We start from the raw sequence: 12,500 nt of genomic DNA, 5'->3' as shown, positions 1-12,500 counted from the left end.
ATCGCTACACCCTTTACAAAATCGGGAAAACTTTGTCTCTGGCTTGTATCTAGGTAGCGTGAATGGTGTCTTCTGGTCTAAATTGTATATATAAGATTATGTTTAAAAATATATATACAAAATTAATGAATACATGTTATTCTAAAGCAACCTCTAAATACGTAACATTTGAAAAGAGACTCTAACTTCAGATATTTAGGCAGCAACAAACTGGTTTAATAGTGGCAGAAGATTTTTGTTGTGTAACAAACGTTATTTTTACTGGAACAGCACCCTAGACAAGTCTACAGATGCATTAAAGAAAACCCGTGGTTTACTATGAACGATATATGAGAGATTTGGGAACCCAAAATATTCTGACTGAAATAACTATTTGAATCTAGATATTAGAGAGAATCAGTAATTTCTGTTTTATTAATTTACGTACTCGAGATCTTAATAAAAACCGCACATTTGAGGTTAACTTAGATCAAGATTGGTTTCTTTTCAATTAAGAAAGGGGATGCAACAATCCTGGTTTCTTCTGAGATAACCCTATAAGAATGTATTATTAAAGGAGGGCATGAACTGAACAACAGCCTTGTATGTTGTTATTGTTGAACGTATAAGAGGTTTATATGTAGACGTTGTGTTCAATCAAACGTCAACACACGAAAATTGAAGGGGCAATGATGCTACAGTGAATTAAATACAATTTTGACAGGAAAAACTACTTTCTTCGAGAACATGAGGTGAAAAAAGATCAGGAATTTTTGTTACTTTTTCAAATATATATATATATATATATATATATATATATATATATATATATATATATATATATATATATATATATATATATATATATATATATATATATATATATATATATTTATATATATATATATATATATATATATATATATATATATATATATATATATATATATATATATATATATATATATATATATATATATATATATATATATATATATATATATATATAGGAATTTGTTACTTGGTTTAAGGCTCACGGATAAAAAAACCAAAAATAAAGATGAAATAAAGAAAATAATGAATACACAAAAACCTCTTAATTTTGTTTATATACAAAAAATTCGTTACTTCGCTTAATGCTCACGGATAAAAAACCAAAAGTAAAGATGAAATAAACAAAATAATGCATAAACAAAAAAACCTCTTAATTATGTTTATATACAAAGAATTCGTTACTGCGCTTAAGGCCCACGAACGACGGGGTCAAAACGGGACCACGTTAATTACTTCCCAACATTCCCCGTGATGATAATTACTTTTCCATCACACCCAAGTCCTTTATTATTACCTCGACATTCCACCTCCCGATGGGAGAGGGATGAGGAAGGAATTTAGAGCATTTGGTCGATTTTTTCCCCCTAAAATAACTCGTTTTTCTGTTTGAAATTCTTGTGTGCTTCATCATCTAGGCCCTCGCGCTCATATTTGGAATATACAATCTTTTATTCATATTACAGGCTTTTTTTTTACCTGGAATTACGATGATAATCATATAATATATTCTTCTACTTAATGCTTATTTTATTAGATACATATTATCTAATTTAAACTGGGAAGCTTCTATCTATGTTCTGAAAGTGGCATGCATTCAATATATTATCTTTATTTCAAAACTGGGGGTAAATTATGTAAATTATACTATATTCTTACAATATAATCTTTAATTGAATGTTGGAGGTTTTCTCAACTATAAAAACACTGATATCCAAAACATTCTTATGCTAAATTTAGAGTGGGATTATAAATTGTTACACCATAGATTTCTGGAGTCACAACTACCAATAGTATGGTATTGACACCGAGGTTGGGTGCAAAAAGATGATGGTCCCTTTACCTGTCCACAGAATGTGTATTCATTAAATACGACTACTATAGTCGACGCATTTTTTAAGAATATCTCTCGGCCAGGCCCACATTCCCCCTGCCCCGCCCACCACCCAAGCCTAACCCCCTCCTCTCTTTCACGATATTACTCATACGACCGGCAGCGCTGTCCTTATCAGTCTCCAGCTCTTTCCTGTCTCCGGATGGGTTGCTTCCCTCTGGGGTCTACTACCCCTCCCTGTGATGAACGACCTCTCGATGTCATCATTGTCATAGCCAAGCAGCAACTGATATCGAACAAGAGTGCGGTACGATAATGTCATGCATTATCTACAGTGCCAGGGGAAAGGGGCGTGGCCGAGTGATATTCTTAAAATGCGTCGACTTTAGGTACCTAGTTCACAGCTTAGTTCAACAGAGGCATACTTGTGTTTTTAGGAAGAGCCCATACCGTCCCTTCACACAGCCTCATTAAAAAAAAAAACTTTCATCATGAGCAAAAGACACTTAAAATCAAATGAAAATGCAGAAGGTAGGAAAATGGCTTAGATATCCTTTGATATTTTTTTCACTCTTATAGAATTATTTCTAGTTATGAAGGTAACTACAGCGGGATCATAAAAAGGTATCCTTTTCAAATATGTAATCCTGCTGAAGTTAACTTATCAGTGAAATGTAAATTTATGCCAGTACCTAATTTTTGGAAGGTAAACCTCTTTGACTTGGGTATGAAGCACTTACATCACAAAAAATTCTTTGCATTTATGTGTACGTGTCATTTAATAGAATATCTCAAGAACGAGTCAATTTGACGAAACTTAACAGTCTATCCAATAGATGACCTTCTTGGCATAGATAATTTTGGACAGAAGTCGGTTCAGAATTAAACTGATTGTCGTAAATAAAGTCTTCAGCCTGTGCAAATATCATCTCATAGATAATGATCTCGATGTCACATAGTGCATACAGCTCCTAAGTTAATCCCATGTTTTTGAGATTTCAACCGTCAACCCGGACAAACACACATACACACACACACACACCACTATAACATCATTTTGTTTCGTCTGTGGCGATCCCTTAAAAAAATATGTCTTACCGAAGAAAAATAACAAAAAATAATGAACAGACAATGGGAAAAAAACAGAAGTTTGCCCTTACCGAGAAATAAGTGCCTGTACAAGACAGGTCAGCAAATAATGAGGTTTTCGCTCTTGGTTCCTACAGAGAGAAGTCTAATCCTCAGTAAGTCCAGCTAAAAGGATAAAGTCCACTGAAGTCCCTTAAGAAAACGACTACACAGAGAGATGGAAGGAAAAATTGTAGCATTAACAGTGAAATATTGCTATTTGATCTTTGACCTCTATATCTAACCTTGACCTGACCTCAATCTCCACATCAGCCTTATTAATGGGGTATAAATGTTAAATAAGGCGTGTGCATGTTATATAGGAAGACTCTACCTCCTAGAGTAAAAAATTATGGCACTTTACAAAAGTGTCACCTTATTAGACATAAGGATGGAAAAGTACGGTACCGAGAGACACACTGGTCAGTTCATAAGTGGACTCAGAGGGTATACCTGGGTATACAGCAACATCAGGGAGGGGATAAGATTACTACCGATTGGTAGCAAAGGCAACAACACCTCCTTCTATTGCTCGCCTTGTTTTCTTTACTGTCAACACCTTTTTCTCTCCTTGCTACTGCTGTTGCTGCTGTATTATGCCCCTGGTATACCCTCTGAAGCGTCTTAGGAATTAGAACAGAAAATAAAATTTAGGCCAAAGACCAAGCACTGGGACCTACGAGGTCATTCAGCGCTGAAACTGAAATTGACAGTATAAGGTTTGAAAGGTGTAACAGGAGGAAAACTTCACAGTTGCTCTATAAAAGAATTGTTAGGCAAGGGTGGAACTAAGATGGATGAAAGAGAATATGAACGAAGGTACATCAAAGGGAATGAAAAAGGTTGCAGCTAGGGACCGAAGGGACGCTGCAAAGAACCTAAAGTAATGCCTACAGTGCACCGCATGAGGCGCACTGATGGCACTACCCCCTACAGGGGACCATTTAGGAACTGACCAACCTGTCTCTCGGTCCAGTCCCGTACCTGTCCATCCGTTTGTCAACTAAGGTGACACTTTTGTCAAGGGCCATAATTTTTTAATAACTAATATTAAACTATTACAAATTCACTGACTTGCATAGCTACACACTCAGAGTGTTGCCAGTCGAAAAAGTCTTGAATGAGGTGAAACTGCAGCAGGAAAATGTAAAAGAAGTTCGATAGCTGCGTGGGAGGAGACGAGTGGCAGTAATAGCATAAAGTTTGTGACTGGGCTAATGGTGGCAACATGTTATGGAGGGATAAACAACAAATTTCCAAGAAAGCCTTCAGAGAACGAAGACGGATGCTGACGGTTTAATGCTACAAAAAAATCATATAATTTTTAATATGTATTATTCGCAGATAGACAGATAGATAGATAGATATATAGATAGATAGATAGATAGATAGATAGAGAGAATTGACAATTTTTTATTAAATTCTTCACTGAAAAATCTACCTGTCATTTTCCACATTTATTGCAAAAAAAATATAACAGTGCAAGACACAACCAAAGCCTTAATCACATAATGAATCTTTACTTCTAATGGGAAATTAATTAAATTTTAAACTAATAGACAAAAAATTGCATCATAATACAAATAGCAACCAAAACCAAATTTACCCCTTGGGACCTATCTATATTCAGCGAAATATACAATTAAGATAAAAAGCACATCTCAAGTCGCAAGCGACCGTAATCTTGTGACTCTGGGAAGCACGTATAAGCAAGAAGCGAGACGTCAAAGGCATGCAATGAGGGGGCGTGCAAAGAAGCAATGGGACGTGGGCGGAGCCAACTGGAGTGCTGGGGCGTAAGAGGGGGCGGGGCTTAGAGAGATCTGCGGCTATATAAACGAGGCTGAGAGGCCCTATTGAAGACGTCGACAGCGTACCGCCGGTGAATACACAGGTGCGTGACAGTGTTGTCTGTGTGTTTGTGTGTGTCGAGGGAGGATCTTTCTGTAAAGGGGTTTTTTTTCAGGGTGACAGAGTGAGACAGACGGGAGCAGGAGGTTCAGTTCACAGGCTAAGTAAGAGGAGAGGTTGTTCTGGAAGGGAGGGTGTTGTTTTTCTATTAATCTTAACTTTATTTCTTGGCTGGTAAGCTTTATACTTTCTATTGTCGTTAGGAAAACTTTGGTCATACCCGCCTGAATTAAATCGCCTTTTAAAATTCTTGCTTAGTACTCAGATAAACCAAATTGAATATTTTTTTTTTAACCAAGTGAAAGGAAATTTTTTTCAAGCAGAATATTTCACATGTAAGAAATTCTCTTTCACTGAATAAAAAATAGAAAAAAGACCACCAATAAGAAGTGATTATTATAGGCAGGTTAGGTAAAGAAAATGATAAAAACTTGTATATAACTTAAACCACGATAAGTCGAGTATATACTTTCGCATACCTTCACCTTAAGTACCTGTTGCCTGTCACTTGCATAGCTGCAATACAATTCGAAAAAGTTATACATACATATATATATATATATATATATATATATATATATATATATATATATATATATATATATATATATATATATATATAAAAACGTGATGACTATTTAATATAGAATTTGAATCTGTCTTTTATTGGTTAGAGATAGCTTCAGGGTGACTTTATCCACTATTGATAGTGAAATGGGGAAAGTCACTGTAACACTAGCTTCTTCCACAAAAAGCGCAGGTTCAAATATATATATATATATATATATATATATATATATATATATATATATATATATATACATACATATATATATATACTTATTATTAACGAGTTAAATCCGCTAAATCTTTAAATATAACGTAAATATAACATAGCATCTCTCTTATGTAGGAAAAAATTAAATAGTTGTTGTAACTGTATTTGTATAATTCTATGGAATCGTTACTTAAATATGAGTGCAAACATACACTGAAAGTTACAAACATATACACACACTCAAACACATACACACACGCATATATATATATATATATATATATATATATATATATATATATATATATATATATATATATAATGTAAAACCTACATATTTTCCACATAAAACATAGAAATGGAGGAGGTATAATGTATAGAAACACTCCCCGTTTAACGAGCGATTTAAGATGAAAAGTACAAAATGTTTACGTTTTCTGCAATTACTGCGTTATTCCTTTGACATCACCAGACTTATAGGAGTAATATAATTATCAAAAGAAATTTGAAAGCTATAGTATTCACTCGTAAAGATTGTTTGGTGCAATTAACAAACTCGAAGATAAGATGCAGAAATACAAAAACTTTATTCAACTGCTTGAATTACACTGACATTGTAAAAACTCACTGATGTCATATTCCTGGTTCAAATGCACTGTAGTAATTATAATCACACATGCACACAAGCATACCCAGTATTCAATATTACTTATGCAGAAGTATTTACACACGTAATAATGCACTTGCAAATGACTACGTAAGTGCTGAAAAAGCGTAATGATAATTACAGTCTCCATCTCATTCTCAAAACTATAAAAACTTTGAATGCTTGATTTGATACCAACTCCAATCTTGTGATATAGAGACAGGGGAAGATACCGTAAACGGCGCTGAATAGGTACAATTTGTCTCCGTAAAACTTATATTATTTCGGGTTTTGCACGACTGGGGACCTGTACTTAACCAAAGTGGCAGCTGAAGAAATAGGGGCAGACAGGTTTGAGAAGCAGAGTACCAATATGAAAATGTAAACCTGTTAATTTATAAAAGGTTGGTTGTAAACAAATATTGTTGGGGATTTTACTGGGATTAGCATGTAGATTACACATTTTGAAAAGGTGGATTACGTCTAATGTCAAGAAAGTGTTGGTAAAATATCCCATAAATGAGTGGCAGATAGACAGCAAACAGAACATAATTATAAAAAAAAATACCTCTATAACATGTGAAATAAAAGACATGACAGATTTAGTGACAAATAGGTATTGATATTCGGCCGATGAAACTCCAGATACTTCAGTGTGAAAGCGGTTTTATCACAGATGTTTATCTCCTTCACAGCAGTTTAGATATTGAAAATATCAGGGTACACAGTAAAAATATTGGTTTAAATAACTTAAATTTTCAATCCTGAGGGATAATTGATATTTGGAGATATGGAAGTTGGGAGGATTGTAAAATATGTTGCGCTTATAGCTCCTATACCGTAAATAAAAAAACACCATAAATATGAAGTAATTGGATAATACAGTATTAGACGCTCTTTCCTAAACAGCAGTTGTGAATATAGAAACAATAAGCAAAATACAAAATGCAAACTGTGTCCTCAACATGAAATGGATAACGTTGCAAGTATTCAACAAGTGTCTGTACCTGTGGAGGTAACTTCCTAAAGCTTTCATTCATGATTCAACGGTTGTTTGGGTACCATGGAAAAAATCCAAAAATAGATTTTAACCAAATCTAAGCGTATGGATTAAGTGGGTGATATTATACATTTCTAGTCCCAAACTCCAATCTCTAATATACAAAATAATAAGGGCACAACACACACACACACACACACACACACACACACACACACACACACATATATATATATATATATATATATATATATATATATATATATATATATATATGTATATATATATATATATATATATAATTTATATTATATATATGTATATATATATATATATATATATATATATATATATATGTACACACACAATTATATGTATTTACATATATGGAATATGAAGTGATTGCCTTAATATAACATAAAAATATTTGATCATATATCCATAACGAAATCTGTGTATATACACAAATGTTTATGCACGTACCAATTTACTGTATAAACACATTCATGTACAGAACTTCTCAACGCGAGGTTAGTGTACTTAGAGAGAAACTGTTTTAAAAAATGACCTTATTGCGAGAGTCAACGAGTGATGTCTTTTAAAAAAACTCCGTAAGAGAGAGAGAGAGAGAGAGAGAGAGAGAGAGAGAGAGAGAGAGAGAGAATTTAGCAAAAATAAAAAATAGTTAAATATTGGTTGTGAATATCTTCAGTTCAACACCGGCGATATAGTTAAATATGGGTAGTAAAGTCCGTAGAGTTTCAAGAACTATATTTTCTGTGTCGATGTTCTTAATATAGATGACGGGTCATTTTCACAAAAGGAAGAGTTGGTCTGGTCCTTAGAATTATACATGAAAAGGTAACGATGTTTTCAAAACTCTGAAAACATTGCCTTTTACGAATCATGATTACTGTAATAGAAGCGTTCCGTACCTAGTCCCATGAATCATTCGCATGTAACTCATATCTCTTTTACCGTCAGTGCAGAATCACGTTAAAACCGTATGGTATAAAAAAACAAACAAAAACAAACCAACTTGACATAATTACCGACTAAACCCAAGGCTAACAGGATGAGTGACTACTGAGTAGGGCTGAACACTATACCACCGTCGAGTTAAGCACCGGACCTAAACGAACAATTACCAATTTAGGACCAGGTATTAATAGCTACTGTTGAACGACGATTTACTTAAAGAGAATGTATCCAATAACAGAAATGACGTTCATAAAAAACAAATATCATAGACTAAATCCGACAATTTAGCTCCAGGTCACTATGCAATACATTGTCTAAAGTGAGTTAAAACTTTTAACCATCATGTGTAAATAATAATGGCGTGATACTAGACACTAAAGGATCATATATGTCAACAGTATATATTATAATGGAATGGATTTTGTCTTCCTGAAAGAGAACAGGACAACACGCCCGGAGAAATCTACCACGAAAATGAAACAATGAAAAGTAATAACCGGTAGCCAAAATTCGGATTGTAAAATAACGTAGAATTATTCAAGATTTATCAAAGATATAGTTTCGTTAAAAGATTCTTTTAAACTTTTGTAATCATTAGCGTTCATTAGATCTACACACACACACACACACACACACACACAGTATATACAAGTATCTAATTTAAAGCTTAACTCAAAAGGCCAACATACACTGACGCATTCATTACATAAAAATGACTAAAAGTTCTCATTCACTTTATGCTAAGAAGCAATGAATCTTGTGTGAAGAAACGCCTTATATAACCTTATAGAATGGAAACCATACAATATATATACAATTTTACATACATTATATAGTAAACTGCCGTGCGTTCTACAGTACTTACTCTGTCAAAATTCCCCGTTTGACATTAAGCTTAAAAGACAAACATACATTATATATCTATTCTCTTGATTCAAGGTTTTCATATTGAAGAACGTCACCTCAAGGTGAAGGATGAACAACGATCTTCATTTTGTTTCACTATTATTATTATTATTATTATTATTATTATTATTATTATTATTATTATTATTATTATTATTATTATTCAGAAGATAAACCTTATTCATAAGGAACATGCCCACAGGGCCACTGACTTGAAATTCAAGCTTCCAAAGAGTATGGTGTTGATTAAAAATGAGTAACAGAGGGCAATGAGAAATACAGAAAGAATACATCACTTATTTAAAAAGAAAAAATAAATCAACAAATTAATTAATCACAGTTAAATACACTTCTTTCTCGTGAACCTACTGAATGAATAAAATAAACCGGCCATGTAATGAATGTTTCTTTTCTTGATTGCTTAATCAGTTTGAATCTCGTTTTGAAAAATCGAACAGGAAACGATACGTCGAATCCCATCTGTCTCTACGCCCGAATTAGAACTACATCTGATACGAAAAAATCTCCTCGCTTCCCTTTATATTTTCATGGGAAACTTCAAAAATTTGAATACAAAAGTTGAGAATTAAAATGGAGAGAGAGAGAGAGAGAGAGAGAGAGAGAGAGAGAGAGAGAGAGAGAGAGAGAGAGAGAGAGAGAGAGTTTAACAATGACAAAACAGATTTAAAATATTGCTTGTAAACATAGAAAGCTCAACACCGGTTATATAGTTAAACGTGGGTAGTAAAGTCCGTAGAGTTTAAAAAGTTTATTGTGTAGGTCGATGGTCTCGTAATAACAGGATTGACGGCCACTTTCACAAAAGGAAGAGTTGGTCTGGACATACAGACTAATGATGTTTAAACAAGAATCTTTCACAATGTTTTCAGAGCCCTAAAAATTTGTTTTTTACGAATCATGATTACTTTAATAGAAGTGTTCTGTAACTATTCCCATGAATCGCTCATTCAAGAAACACTGGCATATGTGAATATCGTTCTCAGCGGAGATGGAGTGATTTCTAAATCTGACTTGAAATAATTTTAGACTATTTAATTGAAAATATATTTCTAACTATATCTCATTGGCATTAAAATCCTTAATTGTTAAATATTTCACATTTTAGACACTTATAGATGCGACTGTCAAGCGTGGCACCCATCAGAACAATGCTGCTTCTAAATAATTTGCCTTTTTAATCAATAATAATAATAATAATAATAATAATAATAATAATAATATGTCTATTTCTCCGATAAACCCATTACTAATAAATCAATTATTACTATTTTATATCATAATTAACTATACACCACCTAGGTATCTGCGTAAAGCGTAAAACCAAAACAAGGCAAATCTAAATGATAATGAGCCTGACGCCGTTGAATCCATTATGTTTCATCTCTCTAACCAGCGCATGTAAAGATGAAAAGGCGGCCACCGGTCAAAAAGCCGTAAGCGCCAGTGAATAAAAAACATAAAACAGAATTTTATCATCACACGAACGTCCAGGAAACTTCTCACGTATAAATAATTTAATCTCGGTACAAAGGGGATGCCAAAAGATTTTTAAAGCTGACGGTTGACTAAAGCTATATAATTTCGTTGACAGAAAATTTTGGTAAAGTGCCAGCGTGTTCTGCGTACTGTTGAGAATGCACAGAGGTGATATATATATATATATATATATATATATATATATATATATATATATATATATATATATATATATATATATATATATATATATATATATATATATATATATATGTATATATAGACAAATAAGTATGTTACACAGACTACTGAATTACTTAATTCTCATGAGCCATTTTCAGATGTGAAAATAATTTTAACCCAAGAAATCTGATTCCTCCTTGTGATACACATAATAACTATAATCCCTAGACTTTCAATATAATCATTATTATTATTATTATTATTATTATTATTACTACTACTGCTGAATATCTATCGTCAAACATGCCGTCTTCCTTGAGCACGTGCAAATATGTCAAAAGAATAATGAACAGTATTGGAGGAGTTAGTTACAATACTGTTACGTTTATCTACGGTATTTTATCAATAATATTTTCTTTTACTAAAAGGAACAACGTTGCCTTCAAATCGTCAGCACTCTATAAATCATACCGAGATATGGCGTCACATAAGAATGCTGGCCTTTACATCCCTTGCAAAGTCAAACCACTGAAGAGAAAGAAAATTCATTCCAAAGCTTTCATAAGACTTCTCATGGTACATAAAAAGACACACACGCACACACACACATACACTCACAAAAGGAGACTGTAGTAAGCTAGAGAATAATACTTTGTCTTCGTGGTAATAGATAAAAATGTTTAGTTCCGCAATGCATATGGATACCTAAGAGAGAGAGAGAGAGAGAGAGAGGGGGGAGTTCCGATACATCATGCAAAACTAGAAGGCAAGGGGAAGCATGTTCCAAATACGTAATTTACTGAGAAAATCGCAACCAAAACATTCTACCAAAGCCTGTCCAATTAATTACTAAAAAAATACTTGGATTTATTTGTCCCAGCACTGTTTTTTAATAAAAAACAATTCTCGGACTTTACCAATTAACAACTAAGAATAATTCATTCATATTGTCTCCTGATTGACCAAAAGTAGAAACTCAAAAACCTTTCAAATCAATTACCCAAAATAACTGATCCAATTTGTTTCATCATAGTTATTCCAATAAAAATAAAACACGAAAATAAAAGATTAGAATCAAAGTCCTTTTATACAGGAAAAGCTGCCTGGTTTTCCCATCATATTACTGTTCTGAAACACAAGAAACCTGAAATTAACCTTTACGCTACTTTCACCTTCATACAATCAAAAGGAGCCGAAAGACACAACCTTTAATAAATGTCATCAAATGTCAGAATCTTTCTTAATAATATAAATATATATATATACTTATCTCTCCTAAGTCACACTTGACGTACACTTTTTCAACTATCTTTCTCATAACACTTTTTTTATAGGAGCACTGACTACAGATTTATTAAGTACTTGATAAAAAAATACTGTTATAAGGATAGTTGAAAATCTTAGTATGTCAAATGTGACTTGGGAGATATATATATATATATATATATATATATATATATATATATATATATATATATATATATATATATATATATATATATATATATATATGTGTGTGTGTGTGTGTGTGTGTGTGTGTGTGTGTGTGTGTGTGTGTGTGTGTGTGTGTATACATTACATCTCCTAAGTCACTTGACATACTAAG

At 32.9% G+C, this 12,500-nt stretch overlaps 1 protein-coding gene across 1 annotated transcript in view; it reads left to right on the top strand.

Moving 5' to 3' along the window:
• Positions 1–4,875: 4,875 nt before the first annotated feature.
• LOC136825764 (uncharacterized) overlaps positions 4,876–12,500 on the top strand; it is a 198,374-nt gene continuing 190,749 nt past the window's right edge. The window contains exon 1 of the mRNA XM_067082611.1: positions 4,876–5,007. The gene's annotated coding sequence lies outside the window, so the exon portion shown is untranslated. The remainder of the gene's footprint in view (positions 5,008–12,500) is intronic.

The sequence above is a fragment of the Macrobrachium rosenbergii genome, chromosome 39, assembly GCF_040412425.1.
Source record: "Macrobrachium rosenbergii isolate ZJJX-2024 chromosome 39, ASM4041242v1, whole genome shotgun sequence".
NCBI classification, from domain to species: Eukaryota; Metazoa; Arthropoda; class Malacostraca; order Decapoda; family Palaemonidae; genus Macrobrachium; species Macrobrachium rosenbergii.
The sequence above is the reverse complement of the archived record's forward strand: the minus strand, read 5'-3'. Positions and strand labels throughout refer to the sequence as shown.